The 14,213-nt window shown below is 39.7% G+C and overlaps 1 protein-coding gene across 1 annotated transcript in view; it reads right to left on the bottom strand.

Annotated features, from left to right (window-relative positions):
- The window catches only part of LOC141009553 (phosphatidylcholine:ceramide cholinephosphotransferase 1-like), a 28,204-nt gene extending 17,474 nt beyond the window's left edge, over positions 1-10,730 (bottom strand). The window contains exon 1 of the mRNA XM_073482205.1: positions 10,645-10,730. The gene's annotated coding sequence lies outside the window, so the exon portion shown is untranslated. The remainder of the gene's footprint in view (positions 1-10,644) is intronic.
- Positions 10,731-14,213: the final 3,483 nt, after the last annotated feature.

Here is a 14,213-nt window from a genome sequence, read left to right as displayed (position 1 = left end):
CAGATAGATACACACCGGTATTTACATCCTGCTGTGAGTGTCATGCTGTGAGTGTCAAAGTTTCAAATCACTAGTGCAGGCACATCCCTCTTGTGTTTGTGTGTCGCTCGGTCGCTCAAAGCAGGAAGTAAATACCGGTGTGTATCTATCGTGAGTCTCGTTCATCTTGTCCGGCACGGCTTCCGTAGTGCAATCGGCTGTGAGGGAGACTCGCCTGAACGCAGAGCGTGCCTCCAGGCAGATATAGCATAGTGACTGTTTAGGCTAGAAAAATGTACTAAATGACGTTGTTTCAAGTAAACTCTGGATGTCGCCACTTCAGGACACTAGGATTGCAGCGGATGAGCAGTATGGAGGAATATTACAAAGTTTTTGTGTAGTTTTATGGACCTTTTCGTCTCGGGCGCCACTTACGCTCATTATATGGATTATTGTTGCCAGAGAGTACCCCCGCAGGTCTCCAGCTGCACTAAGAAATAAAGAATAAGAAACTACACCGGACTTCTCATCAGCATGTAGGTGAGTCGATAATGACTGAATTTTGTTTTAGAGTGAATTATTCCTTTAAGCATCGATAAATACATATTTTTTGTGCTCCCAGATATTTTACTTTAGGAGCACATGTGCTCATTGGGAAAAATGTCAGTGTAGAGCCCTGATCCAGGAGCATCTTGGTGAGGCAGAGGCAGCATTCAGATACAACATGGTTGAACAATCACAGGAAGCAGTGACATGTACCACTACAAAAGTCTGATCTGTGCCTCTTATTTCCATGTCTAGATGCTATACACACCTAAATCAAGCGGAAACCACCACAAATTAAAAATTAATATAACATTTTTTATTCTAACTGAATAAAACAACTACAAAGACTACACCACTGAGAGCAAGTCAGACAAATTAGCTGTGATCTCAGTAACATGACCACAACTGCACTTTTCCCTCATGCAGTAAATTGTTCCCCTCAGAAAGTTTTGTGGTGCTGAGAGAAGGGGAACAGGGGAGGGGGGGGTGGTTTAGCACAAGGCAGTACATGTGACATCACCAGACAAATATCCCACCCAGGAGCGACAGTATGTCAAGCTGACACAAACATAAACACACCATCCGGAGCCCATCTTTAGGCAGCCAAGAGTGGTAAAGAGTGACTCATTCAAACGTGCTTTAACAGCCTTTTAGAGAAGTACAACAATTTGTTATGAGAACACAGACAGATGTTAAAAACTATACTGCCTTTCATCTAGACATGCCATTAACACTTACTAGTGCAAACAGATTTCACTACAGTTTTTTAAGGTTATGAAAAAATAAATGTCTAATCTGAATTTTAGCTTCATAATAAAAAGGGCACAGTGATACAATTTATCGTTTGCTGGCATGTGTTCCTAAATTCCCTCATCTCCTGTGTCTTTCAGTTTCCTTAAAACATACAAGAAAATGTGATCATATTACACCAATCCTAGCCTCACTGCATTGGCTCCCACTTAATGTCAAATCAGACTTCAAGGTGCTGCTGATAGTATACAAAACTGTACACGGCATTGCCTCATCCTACATGTCTGATCACATTATACCATATATTCCACCTCTTGCATTACGCATTTAGTTTCCTTCTTGCCTGCATGATCAGGAGCCTATTCACTGTCCTTTCTCCCACTCTGTCTCTATTCCTGCATTTGTTTCCTGCCTTTAGCTTCATTATGTGTTGCTTTCTTTTTTGTGAGAGTTGAAACCTACCGGTTGAGAACAATGGCTTTCAACAAACTGGCAGAAGTACAGATATGCAAATACCAATGAGCTATGGGGACAGATATAGAGTGACACACAAGATAGACACACTCACATGCACGTCAACCTGAGTTACATCACAGTCGGCTTTACCAGTTTTAACATGTCAGCTGAAATATGTAGCTGATATCTGATAAATACAGTATGTCTCTTTGGTAACAGTGAGAATTACTCAGGTCCAGAAGCGGTCATAAGGGCTTTTCACAACAACAACAACAACAACAACGACAACGACAACAACAACAACAAGCCTGTGCTTGAGCTGGTTGCCGAACCAAGTCTCAAACCATTTCAGTTTTTCCAACAAGCAAACTATCATAAATGAAGGGTGATGTGACCACCATGACAACTTGGCTCATTTGTAGGAAACTAGAAAACAAAGAGCAGCACAGAGGCACTTTGAGGCATACCTATCAACATAAGGCTGTGACAAAAAGGGAGATTTTTAGGGGTATTGGCAAATGGCCTACCTTCAACACCACTGCCTCCATATAACCCTACGCCACAGGTTAATAGAATAAATTGAAGGATACAAAAGTAAAAAGACTTTAAATTAGTCTACATTTCAAAGCTGACAGTAAAACAAAATGGGAAAAAAAACATAAAGTACCTAAAAAGTGATCAAAAGGAAACATTTTAAATCCACATTACAAAAAGTGGAAGGTCTGGCAGCAAGTGGAGTGAAATTTGGAAGTGTATTTCTTCTTCTTGAGATCTATTTGATTCATTTCAGACACAGACTGAGCAAAGCTGAAGGCTTGAGTGACTCATGCTGAGCAGAGTCATTTGCACGTGCTCACCTCTGGCTGCCTCTGGGTTGGGTTGAAAGGCACCATGACACATATCCCACACAGAAACTGAGAAACATTTGTGAAAACGAGAGAAATTACCAACCACAAGCACAGCAGGAGAACAGGTTTAAAAAATCTTAAAAGTAATACAGTGATCCTTTAAACCAACTCAAAATTAATTGGAAAGTTGCAAAGATATTAAGGAAATGAGAATCATGCAACGATAGGATACACACACAATAAAAAGAAGGGTGTCAGTTTTGTCTTCCTGGAAACAAGCCAATAAACTGACGAGGTCATTCAGTAGCCCCATTCACACTGCCCTTTGAGTGTGGGAATCATGCGTTGATTCTCCGCATCGTCCTCTGTGTGAAAGTTTCAGATGCGGAGAGGGGGGACAGAGGGGGTTTCGCTGCGGCTCTGATGCGCCTCCGGACGTAGTATCAGAGGTGCAGCAGAGGCGAGCCGGCAGGGGTGTGTCAGTCTGATGGTGTTCACAGCAGAATCTCTGACATGAAAACTGAAACCAAACTTAACATCATTCACAAGGCCAACAGACCAGTCCTGCACCCGATTTCATTGATCCTTCTCAAATCTGAAAGCTCATGTTGCGTTTAACCTGGATATCGGCATGTGACACATTCACACAAAATGGTGATATCTTGATTCAAATCATGATTGCATAACCTGCAAACAATGTTAGTCACCTTAGACAAAGATGATATTCCCCTCAAAATGGGGGAAGCTTTGTTTGCCTTCTCCCAGCCTTGTGCCCTCAGGTCATTGTCCTCGTCTTTATACATGATTTTTGAAAGAGTAGTGTCGCTTTACCATTTTATTTTATCTTGTGAGACTAACGGACAATGGGTGAACACCACGCTCTCACCTGTATCCCTTTACACCTCATATACAAACCTCACAGGCAGACAATGCAGGGTCAATATTTACACAACTGGGCCAGTGATGGCTAAAATGAAAGACTGTGTGGTTAAAATTTAACTATGCATGTCCCTGTGGTAGATTACACAGTAATACAGTCCCATTATCAAAATGAGTTAATGTACTCCCACCAAGATTTATGACGTATGGTTCTGTGGCTCCTCCTGCTATTTCTCACAAGCTTTTACGTTCATAATGAGTAAAACCTTGCAGGGAAATCCCTTAAACACCTTATGTAACTTTGTCAAACCACTAGGTAAACTTAGATGCTCAGCAACCAGCAGTACATCCGTCTATCTTTGTTGAACTATTTGGGAGGGGCAGATGAAAGCTGAACAATGATAGCAATAATATCACATCCATACAGGCTCAGTAGTATATACTTTTTTTAAACATGCACTGGTTTTGGATTGATACTCTGTATCGGCCAATACCCAAAGCCCAGGTATCAGAATTGGTATCAGGAAGGGAAAAAATGGTATCAGAACATCTCTACATTTGAACACATTTTACTAACCATGGAGATAATTTCAGTTTCATGTGAAGTCAGGGTTTTGAGAGTTCTGCCACCAACCGATGTAACATTAGTCTCTCTTAGTCTACATTGAAATAAGTGACATTAAGCAAAGTCTGTCGCGCATGTTTGGCTGCTGCATATCTAACATTAACGTACAGCAGTTACCAAAGTCTGTGTCATTTTGTTTACTTTAAATTTTCAGGAGTCAATCACACACACAGATATTTTCAGCAGAAGTGGCCCTTAAATGATGATGACTGACTTATCCTCCATGAAAAATGGTGACATTGTTTATTGTTTATTAAGGATCCCCATTAGCTGGTACCTTAGTAACCAGCTAGTCTTCCTGGGGTCCACAAGGAACAACACAGAATATACAAAAGAACGTCACATACTCAACATATCATACACTTACAAATACAATCTATCATAATATATCTAATGTTAAAAAGTTAAAACAAACATTTGAAGATTTCTGCAAATCTTAAACAGAGTTTATCTTAGACGCAAAATGGAGTCACTCATACTCATGTACAGCTCGTATAAAATAAGATTTCAATTTCTTTTTAAATACCTGTTTACTTTCAGTACAACATAGGTAGTGAGACATACCCCCCTGCGTGGTCAGTGGAGGCTGCGCAGCCATCCACAACTATCGGAGCCAAGTTCAACCAATAACAATAGTTTGTAAGAGGTCCTATCAGCGCCGAATAATTGTCCAAACCGATTAATCGGTCAACCTCTATTAGAAATGTCAAAGCAGTCTTGGCCTTACAATGAGTTAATGGAGACATCTTAACCCTATCACACAACCTACTCAAGAAACATGTACAAAACTGAGACATTTAACATTGTGGCCTGATGATGGCCTTGTTTGTGTACAGTTACTGTACAGTACAACCACAGGCAGTGAGGTCTGATATATTTTTCTGTCCGGGAATAATCAATCTGTTAGCCATACCAGCTGACAACAGACTCTACAAAACGTGCATTATATAACATCCTCCCACTGCCTTGGAATATTGCACTTCTAATTTTATCATCAGATGACTGGACTACAGTTGTAGTGGGAGAATGAAATTTCTATTCTAAAAACAAATACTATTTAATTTCTTTCCTGTGCAGCCACCTGAAGTCTCACTGAACTGAGGTCATAACTCCATGACTAGCAGTGCTGGTTTTCTTTGCATCATCTGCATGATCAATCATGAGAGGATCGAGTGTTGCCCTTTTTTCCAGTGCTACTGACTAGCCTTTTTCACCAATGTTTTCACCAACACTATTACTATAAGTTTCTGTTGTCACATTAAATTGCTCACTGTGTTAAATGTTTTTGTTCCTCTGAAAAAAACTCTCTCTGCTGTGTGTGTTTAGCTCTGTTAGCTGTTAGCTATTAGCTCCATTTGCAAAACACAATGCAGGAATTTGCTGCCTACTAGCTCTCATTTTCCGATTTTAATAGGGCTTTGTTGATCACAATGTATCAGTCAGGGAAAAAATAGGGTGCTCTCCCCTTCGATAGTGAGTTTACTGCGTTCTTTCGTATTTTAACCAGTCATTTTTTTTCTTAGGTTTCATACTGAGTAAAAGCTTGGTTCAGTTTTTCATTTGCTAATCTATAGCCAAGTTATACATGCATATATACATAGAAAAATTCCTTTCGTCCTTTAGGCGTCCCTGGAAAGATCAGTTTGTCCCAAACACAGTTTCTATCGCCCCGAGATGATGTGACACTGTTAGTCCTGAGTTCACAAATGTCTAGTATCATCAGCATCTCTGCTTATCCAAAACTGATGCATTCAAGTTCACTCTGACAAGTTAGTTTATCTATGTTCTTCTGTCTAGGTTCTTCACATTCAAAACCAATATGCTAATCTGTCATTACATAATATGATTGTGATGAAAACACAGATACAACAAAGCCTCTCATGCCAAATAAACCTAGTTCAAAATGTGCTTCATCATGCACACCTTAACATCCCTAACTTTAATGGAACAATATTATCTCCAGTCAGTCTTTTAATTAACAGAGCAAGGTGTTTGGCCAAGAGTAAAGATGAGATGGACCATAAACATGGATGACTCCTGCAGCAGTCTCTGGGGAGCTGAGTTGAATGGCAAAACAATCACCATACTGGTAGCTGCTATCTGCTAATGAGGAAACCACCAGTGGCTTTATGAGTCACTTATCAGGATGTCAGGCCCTTACAGCCACCGAGGACTGCCTCGCCTCTCTGTTCACCTGCACATGGTGCAGGCACATCAGAAATTATTCCTAGGATGGCACACAGGGGACTTGTTGTCAACGGGGAGTAATTAGTGTGCAGCAAAACATTTAGCCCAGCTTTTCATATATCAGTTATCCAAACTGCAAAGGCCTGTGTCAACAAGACTGACAGATTAACAGACCTGTAATGACTTTGCATGTCTAGTCACAAACATGCAGTTTCCTGTATTTTTTTGCATGGCTGAAAGTAGAAATGTGTGCTTAATTCTTCTTAAGTGTTCTCCTTCTTACCATGTTTCACTGTTGAATCACTGATTCACTATTGTTTCTGAAGCCATGTGGTTTAGGCTACTTCCTTTCACAAGTCATTACTCACAATACGCAGGTCTTTCCTGTACTTAAACGTGAAAGTGAACCACCCGATTTAAAACGCCCTAACATAACCCGATGACTCGATTCTTGCCTGTATTTTAACAGAAATAACTTGCACAGTACATCGAGTTCTGGCCCTTGCTTTCTTGGTTTCTCTGACCTGTGCAGTCTTCCGTGAAGATGCCATTTATTGTACCCCTTTGATAACGGTGCTCAATGACCTGAAAACACCACGGCACTATAAGAAAACCAACAGTCTTTTCAATCACATAACTGCAATGATCTTGGGATAACTTTCAAGTTCTTCAGAGAGGAACTCACAAGATGCAGTCAATGTTTCCTGCGCCACTTTTAGTTGCAATCATCTTATTCAAACAATGTACACACTGCTCATTTCTTTTACAATGAAGAGTAAACCAGGCTTGAAAAGGCAAGTGGAGCCAAGGCAACGCCCATAACATTTCATAGTGTAGATTATCTTGTACAGTCACGTATATGGTATACATTTCTTTGTAGGCTGATACTGTGTAATCTTCAATTTTTCAAGTGGATTTACATACACATCTTCTTAAACGCACGTTCAGTAAATCAATCCAAGCACCTCCCTAATGACTGTTAAAGTCATTAAGAGGAAAAATAAGTAAGAAGATTCTTATTATGCACATTGAGTTGGGCAGGGTATCAACTTTCACAATAGCACAGAAACTCTCTCATACAGGACTCCTTTTGACCCTGCTTTACAATTTTGTGTCTCTTTCACTTTCACACTTTGTACACACATAATCTGGTTTAAATCCATGCATGGTTTTCCTTCAAGGAAAGTTATGGACACAAAATGACACAGTGGCCCAGCAAGTTCACCATTTATTCTCAATATAGCATCATGTTGCATTTAAAATAGGTCAAAATATGCAAGAATTAGGGCAGGAGCAAGCAAGACTTATTTGAAATATGGCCACACTGGTGTACCATTAATTGCATGTACACCAAACACCCTGAGAAACTTGAAGCAGGAATGCAGGAGGGAGTCACTCAAAACAAGTCAGGGGGCTACCTGGCTCAGGTGTAAGCAGGCTAGACAATAGCCCAAAACAGAAACCAGGCTGGCCTTCACAGGGCAATTACAATTCCTTACAAATACCCCTAATCAACGACCCATGTCCAAATGCATTTGTCACCACATCTTTCATGTACCTGCATCATGTAGGGTTATATGGATGCTTACAACCACATTATTTCTAACTGTGTCAAACTCAAACGCTCCGTAGCTCCTTCATTTATTCAAAGAAAGCCCCGCCAAATCAGATGACATTAGACCACGTAAACACTGCCCTTCTGTCCCACCAGGACTATTAAAATTTAATCTCATATAATTTGACATAATTTCTTTTCTGAAAAACACAAAATAGGCTAGATCAAACTGCTACTAGCCTAGATTGCTGAAAAGCAGTTGTAGGCCACAGGAAACTGGGACATCATGTGAGTGAGCCAGTGAGTGAGTGAGTGAGTGAGTGGCAGTTAAACTTCATGTGTTTCTAATTATGGTAGAAACAAGATTGAAGCGTTTACTTATTGTTTCTCTGGAGGCAAGCCTATGACAGAAACCATATGATCAAAAGCTGTGCTTTGAGCACTGAGGCTCAAACACCCTGGAGAGGAGCAGATATACACATTACGAAATGTGTCAACTATAATATTGGCAGGTAATGCAGGACAAAACTTCACCGGACTTTCCATTGGCATGAGGATGACAAGATAGATAATGACTGAATTTTGATTTTTGGGTGAACTTATCCTTTAATGATGGTGCCAACTAGTGTTATACACTAACTCTGGCTGACATTACTTCTCTGTTCTATTGGAAGGTTTAGAATTCTAAAGGTCTGTCCCTTACTTTTGATTTAAAGTTGATGGTGAGTTAAAATGCTTGCTGAGCCAACGTTTTCATCTAATGCTAGGCCCAGATTTTTACTCACCTCTATAAACACAATACAAACACAAACACAATATGCACAGTTAACACTCTCAGTATGTCAGTAAACAACAGCACAAAAAGTAAAATAAAAATCTACGATGTGTACACTCGTTCTCTCCCTGTCATCTCTCTCCATCTGCTCTCATCTGCTGCCGTCTCTCTCCTCGTCTGTCTCCGTCATCCTCTCCTCTTGATATCTGTGTCTTTCCTAATTTCCTGGTGCTCTGTTTCCTCTCACTCTCCAATGGAGATCAGACACTTGCACAAGCGGACACTAAAATGGGTTACAGATAAGTACAAACATCACTAAGAGGGATGCTAATATGAGTTTGTTACGGAAAGTTATATGTGATATAAGCTCTGACTAACTGATCAGTCATATCCAGTGAAGCTATGCCGTTTTCATTCATAAAATAACACCTTGCACTAATGGTGTAAAGTAATCTGGAGCCTTGCTGGAGAAGTGGAGCGTGTGCTCCACCCAGAGTTAGAGAAAATGCAGTTTTTAACTTCTCAATTAAAGCAGAAATATTTTTATGAAGATCACTTTATGACAAAATAGAGTTTTCTCTAAAGACAACAATTACATGAAAGAGGAAGGAGAAAGGAGGAAGTTGATGATTCAGGCTACTATTGGTCAATACGTTTACTTCTCAGCTGAGAGAGCTTTCCAAGCCCAAATCATGGCTGCGCCTACAGAAAACTCATTGTTTCCAGTTGATGATAGTCTGACATGATTTGCTTTGGCAATGGGGCCTGCCCTGCAACTGGGCTGGATGCAGTGTGCCAACAATAAACCCCATTGACTCACTTTAACATTTTGCCCCCTTGACAATCCCTGCAGTCACACTGTTTGGGTCTGTGAAAATTTGCTTTCTCACCAGTTCCGCTGCACAGATATCTCCCTGTTTATTTCCATCACTGTCTCTGTTGGCTCATCTGTCTGTGTGGTGAGTTCTTGCACAGCATGTCCTGGTAACAGGGCAGATGTGTCTTTATTTTTCCACAACGACACAACTGTGCAAACACATCTGTGATCACGTTTGCCCCCTCTTCTCCCAAAAGGGGAAGGAGCGTTCAGACTTCATGGAAAACAGGGCTAAATCAGGCCACCCGTTCCGCCCTCTTGTGAGGCGAATAAACGAGGCAAAACAGACCTCAAATGTAACCATACCACGGGAGCGAAACAGATAAACAAATGTTTGACTTCCATTTAAACTCTAGGTTAATATTTACTGAGAGAGAGAGAGATCAGCTGAGAATATAATCGGCGATTTACTGCTGCTGTAACGTTAGTAGGCACACCTGTGAAATAGCGTTGCATCCAAATAATGGCTGACACAGGTGGTTTAACGTGCTAAAAACACAGCTTTAATTCACTGTAAGGCCTCGGCAGCCACTGTATAGCGTGGCTTAAGAGCTTATAGTCTGACCACCTAAAAATAGATGAGCAAGCTGGCGTCTTCAGTATTTTAGCTAGCTAGCTCACTAGCTAAAACCCAGCCACATACCCTGGGTTAGTGTATTCGTAGCGCGGTTTTGGGTAACGGTTAGCTAAATGTTTGTGGTTTACACGGCTGGAAAATGTGTATTTGTATTTTAACATGCATATTCACCAACTGAATATTCTGCTCCGGTTTAAATTCACACAACACTACATATGGTTGGCTTTCCTGCCAATCATGTTGGATCGGGATTAACGATAAGGAGAGATGTTTTGTCGTCAACTGATAAAATGTTTCAACACAAGGCCAGTGAGCAGCTTTTGTTAGCTAACGTTACGTTTGCTAATAAATACAACCGCAATAAAAAAAAGGTCTGTCAATGAGTATGACCTTAACGACGTGTGTTAATAAAACACAACGGTGTTCAACTGAGTTTGTGTTACTGCATTACACATTAACTAACGTTAGCAGTTACCTTTCCATGACTTGGAGCCACAGTGTTAACAAACCAATCCCTCAGGGCTCAGCGGCTAACTTAGCTACGTCTGCCTTTGAAAAAATAGCAGTAAAAGTGTATGTTATGTAATTACCTTTGCCGTCGAAATGTTGAAGGACTTCTCTACAAATCGTAGTGGTTTTCACCGCAATGTGGTACGGATCCCTGTGTGTCTGTCCGGTGTTTTCATGGGTAGGCGGTTTGTGACTGGCGAAGCGGGGAGTTTCCTTCATATCGTCACCCGTGCTGCCTTCACGAACCATCAAAAATAATCCTTTCAAGAACGATAAAAACCGGAATAACATGTGATGGGTGGCATAAACTCAATTAATTTCCAATTACAAAAACGCCGATATGAACGTACACACCCCATAGCATATTTATTTATTTCATTTAGCAAAAAATGGGAGATAAGACATATAGGTTATACGCTTGACGATCTGAAATCCGAGCACAGGAGGGGCATTTGAATGCAGCACGGTGACAACTACGCAAAATATGCAGCGTTGGAAGAGCTCGAGCCAGCCCCGCTCATCTGAAGCCATCTATTGGCGAGGGTTGAGCACGGCAAATATTTTAAAACTGACAAACTAAACTGTGATTAGAAAATATAACTCTAAAGGTACACTAAAAGAGGGCGGGTGGATTGCTGACAGCCCAACAAAAGTCTCAATTTTCAGATTCTTTTACTCATTAAATCTTCAGATCAGAAACCTCACATGAAAGTATTTTGACTGTGAGGGCTTTGACAGAGTTCAGGAGGGGAAATAAGGAGGGAACAGGGTCATTGAATTGTTTGCGCAGTGATACTGTTCAAAATATCACATAACCTTCAATGACTCATTACAGTATGCTTCAAATCATTAATTTGGACATCTACTTTGGATAACACACATGATCAAATCATGGCACAGTTCCAGTCTTGGTAAGTGATTATATTGAATAGGAGAATAGGACATTGGTGGGTCCTGAGCAAAGGCACTTTAATGCATACTTGCACTAATCCTGCTTTTCTTTCACGCTGCTCCTAATGAGATAGGATATCTGAGTTGGCATATCTTGAACAGCCAGTGAGTACATTTTCTTCTGTTTAGTGTGACAGAGCATTCACTTTACAACCTTATCAGTCTCAACTGATATGTGGCTCCTTCAGGGATCAACAATTGATCCGTTTTATTCATCTTTATTCGAATGTAATCTGTTTTATTTGAAAGAGACTCTTTCTTTCTTATGCAAAGCATGATTGCCTGGCTGCACTGCACAGAATTTTCTAGGTTCTGGCAAGTCGTAAAAATCTTTACAACCAAGCACAGGCCATGACCTTTACTATAAAATCCCACTATAGCAAGCACAAAAGGTTTTTGATTGACTCCAGTAAAACAGACCTGATGATTCCAGTACTTAGGCTTGTTCTATTAGTATTAGTTTTTATTGCTTAAGTTTTTAAATTGACTGACTGATTGATACATTAAAACTGAAAAGTTGAATACCAAATTAAAGATACAAGAGTTATAATTAATGAATCATAATTACTAGTATTGGATGGGATACTGGTTAAATAATCAGCGATTACTGAAAAAATGTGAGCAGAAATTACGAAAGAATATACAAACTTTTTTTTAGTTATTCAAGTTTTAAAGGATAAGGACATCACGTGAAATGGCGCCATACAGCTCCTCTGGTATAATCCAAGACTTTGGAAGCCCTGAGATCCCAAATTGATTTGAAAAAAGGTTACTTTTTGCATGCTGCATCAGATGGGACACGCACACTTTTAGCTTAGTAGCTCAAGTGGTTGCTAAATTGCTGTGGTCCCTGAACATTGACCAGATTATGGACTCTGTTCACTGGCTATGAAGGTGTGAAGAAAACAAAACAAGGCATGTTATAGTTGAGAGCAGGGAGGCGAGAGCAGAATAATGGCCAAAGATTCAACAAGCAAGAGCAGCAGGGAAATGGGCATACTGCAGAGGTGGTGCTGGTTACATCAACGGACAGAGAATTACTTAGAAGCGCCACATAAGGGCATTGTTGATGGGTTACATGACTGAGCGATAAGCATGTGTGTTGGCTGCCAAAAACAGGTTGGATGGTTAAGTAAAATATTTCTGATATTATCTTTAAAGCTCTCCTTTACATCTTTACTATTTGAACTGGTTGGGCTAGTGTGTCTTCTAGCAGTTCCTGGTTCGTTTTCATGATCAAAATGTCCTTTTCTTGTATTTCACTTAATAGTAGGGGCTTAAGAGAGAACACTAAGAGAAAATTCAATATTTTTCTTTTGTAAGGGCAAAAAAGCAAATTTTATTTCCTGCAAGAAAAACATTCAAAACTAGAGGATGAGAAATTCTGGGTAAACCAGCCAATCATTTCTGACCATGGTTCTACTGGATCAGCAGGCTTGGCTGTTTTGTTCTGTAACTCTCCTGGCAAATTGATAACATCTAGAATTAGTAATAATGGACATTGTTTATCTGTATCCTGGAAATTGATGAACAATTCTATATTCTGATCAATATTTATGGATTTAACAACCCAACTCAAAACAGACAATTGGTTTTAGATGTCTCTACTGCCATTAAAACCCTTAAATGTACTGCTAACGTTATTATAGGATTGTATGTCAGCAGCTCCTCTCACAGATCATGCTGTTATTAAACTCTCCTTTACACCCCCTGCTGGTTGTTCCAGGAACAAAGGATACTGGAAATGAAACTTTTCATGAGGACATAAAAGCCATTATATCTGATGTGACGCTAGGTAATTCTGTTACTTCTCATATTTCTAAATGGGAAATCATGAAATTCAAATTTAAAGAATACTTCAATACAATACAATACAAATACAATACAAAAGTAACAAATTAGCAGATATAAACACTATTAAAGAGATAAACAGCTGCTGCAATAAGACATCAATGACTGACAATGAGAAACAAAACTACAAATTCTGCAAGCTAAACTTGATGAAATCTATCTAAAGGAAGATAAAGTGGCCGACATAAGATCAAGGGCAAAATGGATAGAGGAAGGAGAGAGCAGAACATCATATTTTTGTCAATAAGAGAACAGAAGACAGGAAAGAAACTCAATCAAAGCCTTAATTCAACCCCAAGTTAGTATTGATCCAGCCATTTATTAAAAAGGAGGTGCTTGGGAAGCCAATAATAATCAGCCAGTTAGCAGATGAACGACCATTTAATGAAGAACCTAACTGAAGTCCCCAAGATTCTGCAAATTATGAATACTTTCTCCAAGGCCTCAGGTCTGAAGCTGAACTTGAACAAGTGTGAGTTGTTGCCAATCCGTAATTGTAATTTAACAGAGGCATATAACGTCCCTATAAAATCTACTGTCAAATATTTGGGCACACATAGAGCCAAAGATACAGATGAAATTGAAAATAGGAACATGCAGAAGGTTATTGATGACTGTCAGTCTAGACTTAATGCATGGTTACTAAGAGACATTAGCTTATTGGGTTGAATATTTTTGACTAAAATGGAAAGTATTTGAAGATGTATATATCTGGCATAGTCACTGGATATTCCAAATAGAGCTATCAAAAAGATTAACCAGGTAAATTTCAATCACATTTGGAAAAAGAAAACTCATGAAATATATTTAATTACATCTCATACCCTACACTATCTTAAAGAAACAT

The sequence above is a fragment of the Pagrus major genome, chromosome 15 (assembly GCF_040436345.1).
Source record: "Pagrus major chromosome 15, Pma_NU_1.0".
In the NCBI taxonomy this organism is placed as follows: domain Eukaryota; kingdom Metazoa; phylum Chordata; class Actinopteri; order Spariformes; family Sparidae; genus Pagrus; species Pagrus major.
This window is presented reverse-complemented; position numbering and strand designations above follow the sequence as displayed.